Source organism: Chroicocephalus ridibundus, chromosome 9 (assembly GCF_963924245.1).
Source record: "Chroicocephalus ridibundus chromosome 9, bChrRid1.1, whole genome shotgun sequence".
Lineage (NCBI taxonomy): Eukaryota > Metazoa > Chordata > Aves > Charadriiformes > Laridae > Chroicocephalus > Chroicocephalus ridibundus.
Window position 1 is genome coordinate 20,621,794 of NC_086292.1, and position 17,168 is coordinate 20,638,961.

The following is a 17,168-nucleotide window of genomic DNA, read 5'->3' on the forward strand; positions in this document are numbered from 1 at the left end:
TTTAAGATTCACTGGAGTTCATTGGCCCTTCTTTCTGCATTATATAGCTTGAACAGTTCCTGAGAGCAGTTACTATCTAAAATGAACATTTTATTGTTGGGCAGGCAAGGTCTTCAAAGGCATGGCAGAAAGTAGTAGGTGCTATAGATCTCTTGCTTGTGTTATGTGTCTTCCTGATGTATGTTGACCAACCTACTAGACCTTCTTTCTCCTGCCATTCAAAGTCACATCTAGCATCCTCAAGGACTATGTTTTTGCTCACGTTAGGTGTATGGACACTGGAAGGAGGGGGAATGGGTTGGATCCTCCTCCAACTGGTGGCAGCACAGGAGTGCTGGTAGCATTCCAGTTGGAAAGGTTCCTGGATGAGCGATGTCGGTCTGCAAAGTTTGCTCTTGTGTTCTTTCTTTCATTTTTTTCTGCTGTTCTTTCTTCCTTTCTAAAAAGCTGACAAAATCGATGATGTTCTGATTCCCTACAAGTTTGCTGTATGAATTTATTTTGCAAACTAAAATACGAAATCAATCCCAACCGTTCTATCATACCATTTGGGTACAAGCACCTACAAACCTGCATTGACTTACACTGCAGTAAGCTATTTTTTCTGTGAGCATATCGATAGTGACCTTCTGTGCCATTGTCCATCTCATTCACTGTGACAGGACTATGATCATTCCCTGTTCAGCCAAAGGCCCGGCTATTGGTAGTCATTAACATACTTGAATTATATTTTATTTTATTTTATTTTATTTACGTGCCATGTAGCAAACTACCTCCAGAACAGAAGCCGGGCTAGTTTTCCTGTGGGGAGTAGTCCTGGTAGGTCTCCTCTGAAGTGCTACTCTTCACTGAACTCCAGCTCCCCAGGGTGATGTCTGCAGGACTGGCAGAGAGGGTTCACACCTACATGGGGAAAAGGGAGACCTGCTGTAGAGGAAAAGATGGTTCTTCTCTTAGGATTCTGTGAGCTGTTCCCTCCTGCCAAGAAATGCCATTTTGGGGAGGTGAAGAGTGGCTTAATTTCAACTCGGACATCATGGGTGAAACTTTAGACAGAAGTGCTAAAGGGGGACTTCACAGCAGGGAAACAAATTTTGCTTGCAAATGCAAAGGGGCTAAACAGCGCGTACATATCTTAGGGCATAATTCCTCCGTCAGCAGCAGGATAGCTGCCTACGCCCCAGCTGTAGGAGATCAAGCCGGACAAACAGAGAAGAGCTGGTCTGCACAGACCTGGAGGCCGTGTCCTTTCTCTGCCAGCGGTTAGAGCCCTGTGGCTGCTCCTCAGCTGTAGCTCCACATCTGTCCTCCACGTGTTGGCCCTTGGCACTTGCCTGGGCTCCGCACCATAAGGTGCGCTGTGCGACTGTAGCTACAGCTCCCATTTCCCGCTGTGCCTGGCTCATCTGCTGTTGAATTCAGCCTTTGAAATTGTTCAGCCAAACATCCCGTTGGCTTTTGAGTAAGTGGGTGGCATCGCTTTTCACGCGGGTCTTCCTGCATGTGCTGTCTGTTGCCGTCGGTGAAGCCTTGTGCCAGCCCTTATTTTATTGCCGAGGTGGCTCAGCAAGACCCAGGCTCCATATATTTGCTTGAAATCCCTCTGCTGCTTGGAGCCAGAGAAAGGCAGGCGGTGGGGCTTTGCTGGGTGTCATTTACGTGGCCAGGCTGAGGCAGGGTAATTCCTGCCCCCAGGCAGCTGTGACATTTTAGGCTTATCCACCCCTTGTCAAAGAGGGTGTTTTGTATGTGCATGTGTGTAATGTGATGCTTTATCTCTGTGTGCACACAGAAGGGTTCGTTCGTTTTTTTTTCCCCTTCCAGTTTTATGGCACCCTGTAGGTTGTATGACATTTCAGTGGCTCTTCAAGAACTTAAAAATGTTGCGTATTTTCCTGAAAACCCACCCTCTGATTCTTGCTGTTCTCATGGGAAACGGGATCATGACAGCATTCCAGAGGCTCTCATTATATTGTGCAGCCGTTTTCTAATTCCTGCTCGAGCTGTAATTGTGCCATTTCTTTTTCCTGAGAGCACTTTTGGCGCCGCTTACTGAAGGTGAACTTACGAATATGTAATGTCTTGGAAAAAAAAAAATAAAAAATCTGCCATTTACTGTATAGCAAATGCCTTGCTCACAAGCATCTTGAAGCTTAGCGTGCGGATGCCATCGCATGACTGAAGGCCTTAGCTCGCTGACCTTTAGCATCCCCCTAAAAATAGATGCCTTTCAACGTTGGCTCTCTTTCAGCGGCAGGTGGGGATGTGCGATGGGTCTTCGTTACCTCTGGCGCTTTCTCAGCAAAACACGTGAAAAGCAGCCAGGTTTGCACTGTCTATTGCACAGCGATATCCTGCATTTCTCGGCGGAAAGGCTTCCCGTTACCTTATGTTTTTAAATATCTTTAAATAAAAGAAATATTGAACGCAAAGATCAATGCCTAGACAGTTTAAAGATACACACCGTCTTTTGATGCCAGTTAATCTAAGTTTGAATTGATTGAGCCTAATATTAACAAGAGCAGTTTGGAACTAATATTTTATAATCATCAGGGCTTATGGAAAGTAATGACAGGACTGAGAGCCCTCGTTTTGAATTAAGGTATGGATTAATTAATTAATTGACTGAAGTACAAGTTCAATCTGATGGAACTTGCACCGGAATTTCTTTTCTATTCTTTAGCTTGTACCTAACAGCTCTTAAAAGAAACCGATAAATGTGTGAGACTTGTTTTTATATCTAATGATAAAAATGTATGTAGTTCTTTTTATGGCCATGTTTGGGGGGAGGGAAAAAAAAATCCAACAGAACAGCAGGAGTGCTATACTTGAAAAATGAAATAGACCTTCTGTTTTTAATTGTTGTGTAAACAGTGTATCAACAGCGATGAGATAATTGGAAAGTGGGAGCTGTGATTGATGTTTTGGTGTAAGTGGAAAATTCATTCCAAACCAATGTAATCGCTTTTAATTCTTACTGAAAATGGCATTCTCCTCTTGTGCCTCCCTTTTGTCAGGTTTCAAGGCTTGGACAGCATTAGGGCTATGGGGGCTTGGTCTTTAAAGGTCCCTTCCAACCCAAACTCTTCTATAGTTCTATGACTATCCCCATGTTACATTTTAAACTTGATACAAGTCTTATGATAATTTCAGATATTACAAGAAAAGCATTTGCAATAAAGATTTATTGTGAGGCTGAGCGCTCTAATTGCTGTTGCTGAGCACGTAACTGAGATATGCTTAGTATTATTCCAATTAATGCATGTAGTATAAAAAATAAAATAAAATTAAAAAAAAAAAGGCAAACAAAAAAATACCAAATGAGAACAAAAATATAGGAAAATATACTTAAGTGTCACTGCAGGATTGTCTGTGTTTATCAATCTTGTTGGGGAATTTTGGAGAGCACTGTTACACTGGGATTTAGAGTCCTCGGCTGCTGTTCACATTCTGTCTCAGCAGCTGGGGTTACTGTAATTGCAATTTCCATATTGTGTCTATCCAGACTCAATTAGAAGTGTTTTGTTGCACAGTGAAATATGAATAATTTTCTGTTTCTTAATGGTGCATACAGGAGTGGGCAGGTCTAGAGTGGGCTAGTTAAGAATGAAGCATCCTACTGGTTTTGATGCAAGGAGCTTCCTTCGGTCTATCTGTCTGTATATCGCGTAGAGTAAAATATAGTCGGGTTGCAAAATATCGCATAAGTCCTGCTAGATTCTATCAAGCCACCTGCTCCAGTGGGATGTCTTCTGCAGCACTGGGGCCATGCTCAATGGCATCGTGGCTGGCAATAATCAGCTCGGGGGTTTGGGGTTTTATCTCAAGTATGTGCCATGTAGCGAAATGTGTTATTGTATTTCTTTATGCTCTAACATTGCATTTCTCTTCAAGCTCTAGTGAAATATGTTTCTTTTTCTTTACAGATCTGTCATTGCCATTTAGGTTTTCTGGGTTTTATTTGCACAGGGGAGATCCATGAAAGTCACTGGCGGTACCATTTATATCTCTAATTCAGAAATTACAGTACAGGTACACCCTGTGCTTTCATCAGCAACGTAGGTCAGAGAGGAGGATGTTGCCATTGTTATCTTTCAGTCCTTAATTACAATAGCACCCATTTAATGTAATTTTCTCTCCCCCTTTATTGTTGTATTGGCCTGATTCAGTTGCTTTTTGTGCACAGCCTTATTGATTAGGTGGGACCACTGTCTGCCTGACTGGAGGATCAATCTAATTAGAAGTTAAAGAGCAAATACCTGAGAAACTACTGATAACCCTTCTGCTAGTGATACTCTACGGTGTTCTCTTTGTATTACGTGGATTTCTGAGCACGACACCCTGAAACAGTGGTTTTCCAGTAGGAGCGCTGGAATCAAACTTTGTTCTTGATTGTGATACACTGACGCATGAAAATGAGACGAGGAAACACCAAATAAATTCAAAGTGATAAATCACAGTAAAAAAAGAAATCCTAGTGCAAAATCCCTGAGTGTCCTGACACAAAATTAACCCTTCTCATGACGTTTGTTTTCACGTTATTCTTTCAGCCTCATTTTAGAAGTATTTCGACTTTGCTATTGCTACTTTTTTGCAGATGGTTATTTTCTGTAAGAAAAAGAAATTTCTGACATTTCATAAAAATGCCTAAAATAATCAAGTTGGAAATACAGATCACAGTCAGCTGATGTCCTTCCTGAATGACCAGCATCTAATGCAGTCTGCTTTTTATCCTGTGCAAGTCAGTGAGGCACAGAAAGAAGCAGATGTCGTTAGACTGACTGTGTAATAACAAATTCATGCAATTATATCATGCTGTGTTCACATTTCACTTTTTTCCAGAATCAGGTCAGTTTTGCATAACATTTTTTATATTGCCAAAACTCCTTGTGCATCTTTTAGCTTTTTTTTTTCATTCTCCTTGGCAATACCACTTTAGAGTAAACTTGGCGAAGAGCTGAAACCAGATTAGACATGCGAATAGGGAAGGCAGATTTGTAAAGAACTTTTTAATTATAAAAAAAAAAATAAATTGTGGCATGTTGGTTGTTCTGAAGTGCCTTCTGTTCAGAACCCTTTTTGTTTTGTAATATCGGTTGGTGGTTTGACATCTTTAAAATAGACGCCCATGCTGAAGTATTTCCCTCAGGCAGAACAAGAGCCAAGAGCCACACCGTAGAGCGATGAAGTGCGTCTCCTAGCCAAGCAGCTCCTATCCATCCCGCCGGAGTTCTAACTTTTAATTGTATGCATTTTCTGTCAAGGTGCAGTTCTCTTGTTTGTTATGTCCTCCAGGTAACATAACAGAGAAAATCTGTGCCCCGCGTAAAATAGTTTGACACGTTCGTTATCCCTTCTTCCCCATTGCAGTCCGGGTGGATGATTTAGCAGAGCTGAGCTGGTGGGCTTTTATCTTGTAGGTGCTTTGGGTTTATGATGGAAAACTGTGCTTGTTGGATGATTTCTTCCCACTGGAAAGAGTGAGCATTAAAAGAGCGTTTCAAAACTTGTGTACGTAGCAAGTGACAGTTACCTCCACGTATGTGTGCTTGTGCTTCACCTTGGCCAGCCTTTGTTAGTCAAGAAGCGGTGGAAGGATCCAGAAAGAGCTTTCCTGACATGTTGCTGGTTTCCTTAGCTAATCTCAGTTTAGTGACACTCCCCGCTCTAATGGAATGATTGCTTTTCTGCTTCCAAGTCTTAAAATAACCTCTACTGTTGCTAGAAGAGGTTTAATAAATAGAAATAAATTAATATGTAGCATTTATTAGCGCAAGATGTGGATAGCTTCTGGCTAGTAAAACTGCTTTGTCAGGGAGAACATGAAAACGGAGCAGAATCAATCAGCAGGAAAAGCCTTAACTTTGCTGCTGGGCAATGAAGGAGGTGGACCCCAAAGAACGCCGGCTGTGTGGTCCCCGCCAGGTTCAGCCCTGGGTGCTGCTGGCTGGTCTGGGTGACGTTGAGAGCAGTCACCGCGTCCGTGCCAGTGAGCGTGTCTGCCCTGGGGAACCTTGTCAGACGCAGTTTTTCTACCAAAAATTATTTCCCCCACCATCACTCTGGGGGAACTACCTCCAGAGATAAAAGGTTTGATGATGTCTTCCTGGCCCACCCGGGTAAATGGCTTCTGGGCTAATGCAGCTGAGGAGAACAGTCATGATATTTGGGTTTGTTCTGTGAGCATTTGATGGCTTTTTAGGTATTAGTTTGAAATTTCGTAAGCTGATTTCCTCCTGAAATAGGCCAATTACGAGGAGGGCTGGGGCAGGACAGCACCCATCTCCGATGTTCGCACAGGTCAGTCTACTGTTATTTTATGGTGACTCGCACTTAGGTTTCTCCATTGTCCTTCATGCAGAAACCCAAGGTAGCTTGAAAATTAGTTCTGTATCGCATGAAATTCCTAATAGTGTGATTTAAAAAAGTCTTTACTCAAACAAATAACCTTTATGTCTGAATTTAGCACTCCCAATTGTTCCATGGTTTAATTGTCAGTGTGTTTCTAAGCCAGAGAGAAAAATGACTTGATGCTTTCAGTGTTGCAATTTTGGGTGGCGTGATTTAGAGATACATAAGGCTCCATCAGTACCTGGAAGTTCAAGGGCAAGACGCAGCCACTCTTGTATCATTCATTTGCTTTTTTTCTAATATGTGTACAATTGGTTGCATTTTCCTTAATGTTTTCAAGAGAGATTTTCATGTGTAGGTGAGAGACATTCAAGTGGATATATTTGTCTACCTACTCTGTATTAGACTGTAATTATTAGAAGGCAGAATGACATGTGAAAATTGCATGGGGACAGCTGAAATGTCAGTAAATCTAGATTACACCTTGCTCTCCTCTTCAGCAGGGGCTTAACTCAGTTATTTTTTAAATAAGGTGTCAATGTACGTAGCTATTTAGCAATATATTTGTGGAATAGAAGAGGGTGGGAATCATGAGGTATGTCCTAACTTTGCGCCTCTGAAACACAAATCTGGTTTTTCATGGCAGCCCCAGTGCAAACCTTGTGTTACAAGTTTCCATTTAGAAGGCTAGATAAAAACACAGATGCTTTTCTTTTTTATGTATATTTTTGTACAGGACTTCAAAAATGTACATCAACTTACTCAATATTTGAATTAAGAATAAAGTGCTTTGTTTTATTTTTTCACCTTAACATCTTTCATCATTACACGTTCCATAGGTGATCAGAGCAAAGGGGCGATTGCCATGGATGAGCAATCTTGCATAATAATGCGAGAAGATGTCACAGAAACTGAATATGGATACACCTGAGGAAGACAATGTTTTTTACTGAACTGACATGGAGAATTTACAGAACATCTCAGGGTCACAGAGTATTGCAAACAATGAAATGCATGTCTACGCACAGAAATGATTATCTGCATGGGAGAGCACAACGGGGGAAGGAAATATTCCCTTTGCGTAACTGCAGAGCTGCCAGAGTTTTAGTTTCAGAAGTTTTGTCCTAGCCCCTGATAAATAGCTTCTATCAAAAGCATTCATGCCTGCAGAGAAAAAAGCTGAAGAACCAGACGACTTTTACTTTTATTGTTTTATTTTTTTATTTTTTTTGCTGTTCCTATTTAAAGGTTTTCCGTAACTGAGAGCAAGGGTAACATGTGAGGTCAGACAAACTTAAATTAAGCTCCTCTCTGATTTTTTCTGCAGAAATAGTTTCACAGTGTCTCAGCGGCACAGTAGGTAGTCTCCAACTCTTCAGCATTTGAGCTGCGGCAAGGCAGGGAAAGCGAAGGAGATGTTTTAGACAGAAGAATTTTATTTCTTTTCAGGAGTTGGTTTTTTGGGTTTTTTTTGAGGACTTTTGTCATTGGTCTGGTTTTTAGAGTTTAGGGATAGGCTGGTTTGCCAGGGCTGAGGTAGTGGAAGAGAGCAGAACTGATACCAGATGTGTCCCTGTGCGATGGTGGCCTCCTGATGGCTTCTCCTGAGCATCCCTGCTCACGTTCCAGGGCAGCGTCACGGGGGCAGTTCTGACTCCTAAAGATGCTGCACCAATTTTGCCCCTGGCAGGAGCTGCTTTGATGGGCAGCATGTGTAAATTTGTAATTTCATCTCAAGATGTCAGGGCTTTAGTAGTTTGTTAGATTAAAGAAATACTGATTATTTCAGTTGTCCTACGGATCCTGCTTTTCTTTTGATTAGATGCTAATTGAACACACTGTAAAGCTGAAAAGCTTCTGGGATTCTGGGAACAGTGGGAGATGTTTAACAGAGCAAGACTTTTGAGTTGAGTGGGATGCACCCAAAAGCTCTGGTGTACGGGGGTCCTCAGGATAAAAGCAGTTGTGCATTTCCAGCAGGAGAGGAACGTGAAGTAGCAGCTGTTGTGTCTACCATACCTTTTTTCCAAAACCTGTCCCAGAAGAGGCATTTTTTCTTCCAGGAGACCACTCTGGGGATATATGCGACTGCGGGTGATGCTTTTGAACGCTTTATAAATATGCATCTTAGTCTGTTACTTTTGTTAGCGAGAGCATGGCTGTGTGCTGTTTGTGTAGATGTTACCTTGAAGTTAAGATCTCCAGCTCCTGGGTTTCCAGCTGGCTACATGTGTGTGATGAAGAGCAAAGGAGAGAGAGTACAGCGTTGCTGCTTACTTCTGCCGGTGAGGGAAAAAGGGAATTTTTCACTAATTGTCTGTAACTGCCTGAAAGTTGATGCTGTGAAGTATGTCTAGGTATGTCTGGTGCCTTTCCATCACTCTGCTTTTGTCAGAGCAATTTGGAAGTAGGTGAAGGGAAAAAACTGCAGGCTACAACACGTTGACACGAAAATATATCATCCAATGAACAGCTTCATTTCCTAAATTGACTTTTTAAATGGGAAGACACAACGATACGTACGGAGCTCAACAGCGCAGTTCCTCTTGATGGTAGAATTCAGTAAGCCCATCCCTGGCTGTAGATCTTGCGGAAAATATGTTTGCAAAGGGTTCACAGAGGCATGAAAAAACTGTGCTGGGTTGTCTGAGAAAGAGAAAGAAGCCGAATACGCGGCTGGCAGGACGTTAGTGGGAGGGGTTCCTGGGGCATTGCAAAGCTCGTGGTGGAGCTTCCTGCGCTCCTGTGGGAGGGAATCATGACAAATATTTTCTGTTAGGAAAGTGGAAGTAATGACATATGTCGTGTGTGTACTTTTTGTCTGAGATGTGCATGACTGTAAAGAAACAGATGGCTCCTTTAATTCCAATCATGGGCATGTGGCTCCTCTGTTTATGAGGTTTTTCCTCCTGTACAGATATTTTTTTTTTTTATAAATTCTTTTTAAGAGGGAAGTAAGTGAAATTGCCTTACATCAACTCATTAAAAATTACCAGAAACAATAAAGATTATTAGGAAGCCTGTGTCCAGTGAACTACAAATACGTTGCCTGGAGCAGCCTGAAAAAAAAAAACCAAACCAAACCAAACCCACAAACAAAATGTAAATGCTGATTCCCAGAAGGATGTTTTTTATCCTTGCATTCGTAGCGGGAGTGAAGGCAGCCCGGGCAGCTCTCCATCACATCCTGCTGGGGTTCCTCTCCCATCGGCACGTACTGAGCTCGCACGCACCATTGCGGGGTGCCATCCTGCACCCTCTGACACATGCTGGCACCCAGATGTTTGCAGGACAGGAGAGCAGGAGAATTGGGCCTGCCCGGCTTAAACGTTAGTCACGTTTCTTGGGGTTTCCTACTCCGAAATTTTCCAGTTGCTGCTTGAATGCATTCCCGAGTGTTTATTTTTGGACACAAGGTTTGGACTGCAAGTTGGTCTGGGATAATATTGTTTTCCCATGCAGTGAGTCTGCCCAGGAGCGATTAAATGGAGAGAAGGTGGAAGTCCATAGGTCAAGGTAGGAGACATGGTGCCTTTTCTTCTCCTCTTTCTACGCTGGGGAATTAAAACCCCCGAGACCTGGGTGATTGGGTTCTGCCAGGCTGTTTGCTTTGGTCCTGTTTTCCTTTGGCTTGTGCCTGCAGGGCTCTGCCTGCATCTCTCCTGACACCCCGGTTATTTATTTCCCTAATGCCTAGCTACCACAAGTGATGTGCTGGCACCAGTCCTGCCTGGGGGTCACCTCGGCCCTTTTTTTTTTTGCACCCCATAATGGTGTGCTGTAACATTAAAATATTCCTTCTGTCAGCCCTTTAGCAGCTCTATGGCTTTGAAACAATAGCTTGATACAGAGACCATTAAAAACCTGGTAATTACAGGCCTTTATTTCACTTTTTAAACATACCATAAATAGGTTTATTCTTTTGCTTTTAGTACTTCTCCGTTGAAGAGAAGCCTTGGTTCAAACCGAATGTGTTTCCTTGTTGTTCTAATGAATGTAATGCTGTAATCCAGCCTTTTCTGAGTCTAACGACCCTCCATCCGTAACGTGCGATTCAGAGCAGCGCTGATTTCTTCAGTCTCACTGAAAAGTAAGGCAGATTGGAGGACGTGCCTACAGCTAGAAACACAATGTTGCCACGTTGCTTTAAGCCGCCTTCGGACAAAATGAAGATATATCCTCTTTACAATGAGAATATTTGAATAGATCCTAGCTTTTAATGCACAGGCTTGCTGACCTGCTGGTGATTTTGAAGGTATGGTTGTATTGCATGGGGTCTGCTGGTGTTTTGAACGCTCTGTTCCATTTTTCCAAGAGTCTCCTTCACCCTCAGGGATGGCGTAGGTGAGGAAAATTCCTCTTAGAGTCGGAAATTGAATGCTTTTCTGTACAGTAGTTTGCAGACTGATTGGCTTCTCCCTAACCTGTTTTTATAAAAACATCCTAACTGCTATCAGTTCTTCACCATCACAAATTTTAGCCTTATACTTAATTATGCTGGCGCTTTCTAAACACTGTGGCAAGTGATGATGGTATTGAAATGAAGGGTGTTAAAAATGGAGAGAGGAAGGTGGGAAGAGGCAATTGTCCCTTTAAATTGTTCAGTTAAGTGAACTTCTTCCCCATTGGAATTTTGCAGGTAGAGTTCAGTGTTCAATGGCATGGGGGAGAGGGAAAGAATATGTAATGGGGAGCTGAAATGTTTGGGAGCCACTGTTACGGGTTTATTCCGCTTCCTTGAAGATGAAATAGGACAGACGCACAAAGCAAAAAATAGCAGTGATGAAAATGCACATTCTCGCCAGCAGGCTGATTCCTGCAGTAGTGCTCCTGGAAAACGAAGGGCACAGCAAACGGGTTGTATCCATCACCTTGGTGCATGGTTAAATACTTCTTTGGGGCTCCTCAGACATTGCTGGAGGTAACTCATGGGTCAAGTTCAAAGCCTGGAGCCCTAAAATACCCCTGACTCTTATTTTGCATGCTCATTTCCAAATTACTCCAGAGAACTGGGCCATTTCTTCATTTATTTCACTGAAATACGGCCAAAGGTGGCTTCAGAGCTTGCATCTGGTGCTGTGAATTTGTGTCTGGTGCAAGACTACAGCAAACATTTGATAGTCTCCCAGATGATGCAGCTTAATTGTAAGGAGTAATTTTGAGAGTATTATCCGGAGATGCTTGTGAAGCTTTGGGGCCTTTGCTGCTTTTGATCTGTAGTGCTGCCTGTGCTGAGCTCAAGAATAGAAAGCTCTCGAAAGTAGCTGAGGATTTTTCTGGTTGAGAATTTCCTTGCGCTGTTCCCGGCTGTCGCCACCACCTTAGTTTTTTCCGATGTTCACCTGGAGACCCCAAAGCATCAGAAAAACTTGTCCAGAGTTGAAAGTTGAAAAAAAAAAACTTTTGGACTGGCATGTGCTGGGAAAAGGATTGATGAGGGAGAAAAGCTGAAGAAAACCTCCAAGAAATCACAGGTGAACAAGGAAAGATTATGAACTTGAAAAACCTTGAATAATTGTCCATCCACCCATGTGTTTATGGGCCTGTTACAGAGAATTTGGGCTCAAGAAAAAGACGGTTCGAAGGGCTTGGGAGTCATCCAAGCATCCCTTAGTTGAAAATAGCTGGCGGAGGGGATATATGGAAGGGCAGTGTTGTAGAAGGCTGCTGGTCCCTGTTCCCAGGCGACAGCATGGAGCTGGTGCTGTAGCACTGGGCTAACCCTTGTTCTGAAACTGTTCCACCACTCCTACATGAAATGCCATCTTGCCATCTCAATGGCTCCTTTGAGACAATTTATCTGAATTTTATTAAACCTGTTCCATTAGATTATAAAGATTCCATTAAGATTATAAAGGCAGTGTTATAATACAGGTGGTTGGGAGGAGCAAAGGCGCAGGAGTTTTCCACCTTTGCCGTCACAGAAAAGCTTGTGGCTTTGGCACGGTGGCCTGTGACGGAGCAGGGGGAGGCAAGGTCCACCTTCTGTGTGCAGCAGCACGGGGAGGGAAGGCTGGCAAGACACAACCAGAGGATGCATGACAACAAGCATAGTGAAAAAACGCCCAAAGGTTTCACAAAATATCTGCCAGCATTGGACTACGTGTTTTGGGATCCTTGGTGAAGGGGATGTGAAACTTTAAAGAATTTCTCAATGGGATGATGGTAAAAGGGATGTGAGCCACTCAGACCCCCTGTGCAGGTGCCTCTGGGGAAGTATGTAAATACTCTCTGAAACTGCACTGCATCACTTTATTCTCTTGTTATATAGTAGTTACTAAAGAAAGTATTAACTGTTCACATGACGGTAGCAAAATAAGAAAGATACTAATTATTTAGCAGGTTACTCAGGAAGCCTTCTAAAAGGGAACCAAGAAAGAACTTTAGAAGTGTTTTCAGAAATAAAGATACCAGGTGAAATTCTCCTTAGTTGTCTCTGAGCAGTCCTGCTGAAACCCAATCACTTTCTATGGATACATGGCAGCATCTATCTTGGGTAGTGAAGGAAAGCAGGGATGAGCCCGAGGTGCAGCCCTTCTGTAGGTGACAGGGGTTGTCCAGCCCACAGGGGCGATACAGGATGTTCTGTCACTTTTAGCTAAAGTGATTTTCCTGTAGTTCAAGTGAGGGGCGTGAATTTTGGGGGCAGAAAAGTTCTGGTTCTACTCACAAATTCCTCTGTGCATGCCAGCTGCTTCTCCCAGCATTGGTGCCTTAGTTACAGGAGATGTAGTGCTTTGAAATTGAAATAAATAAACAAAATCTTTTTAAAAAACTTTTTCATCTAATGTGAACTCTTGAGTTCATTCATAGGGAGGTATGTAATGAGGGCACCGGCCTGTGCAAGCCTGCAGTGTTGTCAACGCAGTTACAACATTATTCAATGTTGAGTGTGGACCTGAGTTCGAATAAACAGGTTTTTGTTTAGGAAACAGCTGATATGCACATAGATTTCTCTTTTTTTTGTTATTCTTAGGCAGTTCCTTTGACTATGTAGTAGCGGGTCAAAAGTCTGCTGCACTTCTCTTTCCCTTGTGTTAGGTCAATAACAGCACTTTGTTTTTTAAGTATGCTAAGAGAATGCAAGCTGCTTTGTGTTAAGCTATTTAATTTCTCTGATGGAGGCCTCAGAATTAGTCTTGCTCCAGGATTTTGTGCTTTGTGGGTTGATCTAGTCCAAGGGCCGGGCTTAATTATTCCAAGCTTAATGACTGGAACATCTGTAAAGGTCACCGCTTAAAGGTTAAACGCAGCCTTGATTGTCTTTGTACCTTCTCTTGGTGTCCTTTTTATTTTTTTAAACACAGAAAGCTTTTTCTCCCTACCTCTGGGCAACAGCCCTCTCTCCACAGTTGGTTTTTAGACTGACAGACAGCTGGGGCTGCACACCAAGGTCACGGGTTGGTTCTTATTATTTCGACTGTGGCCCACCCATAATTAGTCTTTTTTATTATTTTTTTTTTCCTGTACTCATAAACCATCTTTTCCACCAAATATAGGAGGAACTTTATCAATTTTATCTGTAAACTTAGCTCGTGCATGACTGTCTTCGCAGTACTGTCTGTATTGTTGTAGCATTTCCCTCCTTATCTAATGAAATAGCCCTTTTCCGGCTGAAAAGAGAGCCTCAAAATGTTATAATATTCTTGTGGGGGAATGGATTTTGAGGCCTGAGCAAAGCAAGGTTTTCCATTTTGCTGTTTCTCTGAAGTTTTGCCGCGACAGAAGAGGCATTTGGCACAGCAGGTCATCTCTGATGGTGTCTGAAAACAAGGCTGCGGTCGTAGGAATATAGATGGTAGCTGCTCTAATGAGTGCAGCTTACATCCAATTGCTTTAATGAGTCAGTGCAGTTGTGTTAGCCTTGTTACATTTCTGAATTAATGGCTTGGAAGGAAGTTTGTTAGCCTGCTTTACTTGAAACCAAATCAAACAACAGCCTGCCATATTGTACAATGACATGAAATAGCAGAATTTGAATTTAAATTTGCCTCGTGGCTGCGTGTGATCCTTTCTATTAATAAAACAACCACGTAGCAGCAGATCGGTGTGAAAATAACAGTCCTGATGGGTAGGGTGCTGGCTCTGCGTGTGTAACTGTGGGTGGCCGTTTCAGATCAACGGTGTCTCTCTCTTTAAATTTTAATTTTAATGGCAGTGAGCTAAAGCTCCTGAAGGACGGCAGCCCTGCCCCTGGCCATGTCAGGCATCGCGTCCCTCCTCGGGGGGTCAGGAGCCGTGTGTGTGGGACCTGCCAGGCTGAAATCAGGCTGCCCTCAAGGGAAAAAAAGCATTTTTTTTTTATTGCACACATGGCAACTTAGCAAAGCTGGAGCTTTAACGCGCTTCGTCTTTATCTTGGGGCAGTGTGGTGCAAGGTTGAGATAGTCGCCTTCCATCCCAACAGCCTTATTTTCAGGTGTCAGCTGGAACAGGGTTCATCTTTTGCCCAGTCAAGGCAAAACCTGTGACCGTTCAACATTGGAAGCTGTTAATTTTTTATTGATTTTTTTACTTTAGTGCATTTTTTTTGGTTTTGGTTTATTTGCGCTGTGAAGAGTCGATATAGAGAACTCTCCTTTCTCAATTCTTTCATTTCTGGCTTACCTAGGGTAGTTTCCTCTTGATTAGATGTAACGGCATAAGAGCTTACACTGGCTGTTATTAAAAATACTGTGTGATACTAGAAATAGAATACAATAACTCGCAATAGGGAAATAGGAGAAAAGGCGACAAATGAGAAAATGCAGTAGTAGTCCTGAGAACGCAATGCAAACAGAACAAATTGTGGAGATTTACTGGAGGTTAACTGGTAACCCCCGTTGTGAAGCTGAGTGGAGAGCCTGGGAATGGGAGTAAGCAAAAGGTATTTTTGTGAATAGTAGTGACCCTGAGACACCAAAATTGTTTAACAGCCTATGGTGAGTGGGAAGACCAAGCCATTACCTGCCTATACATTGAGATTTAAAGAATAGAATTGCTGCTGAAGTAACTGGAGTGTTTAACAGCATAAATTAAACAAAAAAATATCAAAGAAGAAACTTTTCAATCATTAACAGGCACTTTGATACTCCTGAATCAGATGGGATTTTGTTGGAGAGCATACGGGGTCCCTAATTTGAAATGAGACCATAATGAATATCAGACTCTCAGAACTGAAAAGGTTAGTAGAAATTCGTTGCTTAATGTTAAAAAAAAAAAAAAAGAAAAAAGGGAGCAATTTAATTTACGGCCAAGCAGAGTCTCCTTAAATCGATCTACAAATTTTAGTGGGGAAACCAAAGCAGCGCAGCAGCAGATGAGCTTGCAGCACCCAGCTCCAAGGAAAGCTTGTCCAGCTCGTGTCCAGCTCTGTAACCCTCAGCACAAGAAGGACATGGACCCGTTGGAGTGGGGCCAGAGGAGCCATGGAGATGCTCCAAGGGCTGGAGCCCCTCTGCTCTGAGGACAGGCTGAGAGAGCTGGGGGGGTTCAGCCTGGAGAAGAGAAGGCTCCAGGGAGACCTTAGAGCCCCTTCCAGTCCCTGAAGGGGGCCTACAGGAAGGATGGGGAGGGGCTGTTGGCAAGGGCATGTAGCGATAGGACGAGGGGCAATGGTTTTAAACTAGAGCAGGGCAGGTTTAGATGAGACATTAGGAACAAGTTCTTTACAATGAGGGTGGTGTGACACTGGAACAGGTTGCCCAGAGAGGTGGTGGAGGCCCCATCCCTGGAGACATTCAAGGCCAGGCTGGATGAGGCTCTGAGCAACCTGATCCAGTTGAAGATGTCCCTGCTGACTGCAGGGGGGTTGGACTAGATGGCCTTTAGAGGTCCCTTCCAGCCTAAGACATTCTATGATTCTATGAAAGCCGAAATCCAATCTGCAGTTGCAGAGTACAAACAGAACCGCTTCATACCTAGTCCCAAATTCAGTTACGCAAAACCTTTCGGACCATGTCTTACCCAGATGAGTAAAAATACACTTTTACCTGGTGGTGGGTAGTACGTGTGTACCACAGTCTGTGTGAGAGCTCAGGTTATAAAAAAAAGGCTGTGAAGAGAAACCTCCGAGGCAAGGCACGGGCAGAGCAGCTGGGGGGAAGATTGTTCCTTTGGGTGAGGGCATGTGAGGTGCTGCCTGACAGCTTTGGAAAATCATTCGGAAATTGTTTTGCAAAGTAGGATGTCAGGTTTGGATTTGCAGCCATGACACAGGAGGACATATTAGAAGACTTTTCCAGATGAGAGAATACTTTACAAGAGAAGCAAAACTACAAGACACGTGCAGAGATGGAGAAGGGAAATCTGCTTTTCTACTAAATACATAAAGCAAGTAAAATGAAAGCATGAGATACCATCAAAGAGTTTAATAATCAAAGGACGAGATGGGGAGGAAAGAAGAAGAATAATGTGACCAAAAAATGCAAATCGGCACCTGCAGTTTTGCATGTGAAAATGAATCATGAAACTTTAGGGTCATTTATGTTCACATGAGCAAAGATTAATTTGTGTATACTGGAAAAATTGCCTATCAGTTCTTGGTTATCATTGCTATTATTGAATAGCTTTGTTGGAAAATACAACTGCAAAGTCTGTAATCTTACATGTAAATCAATATTTGCTAGACATGCTATATTGACCGAAAATGACAGATAATGAATCACAATTTGATTGTTTGGAGTTTACACTTTTTTTTTTGGGCAAAAGGACATGATTTAAAGTGTGTAACTCTGAGCCTGCAGTGCAATGATCTTATAGAAAGGAATGCTATAGAAGCTGGAGAATCAGATTTGGATTTCTATCTGCTGACTTTCAGGGCAGCAGCATTGATACTG

The 17,168-nt window shown here is 42.8% G+C and overlaps 1 protein-coding gene across 3 annotated transcripts in view; it reads left to right on the forward strand.

The window, feature by feature from the left end:
• FGF13 (fibroblast growth factor 13) overlaps window positions 1-17,168 on the forward strand; it is a 273,215-nt gene that overhangs the window by 100,046 nt on the left and 156,001 nt on the right. The window lies entirely within an intron of this gene.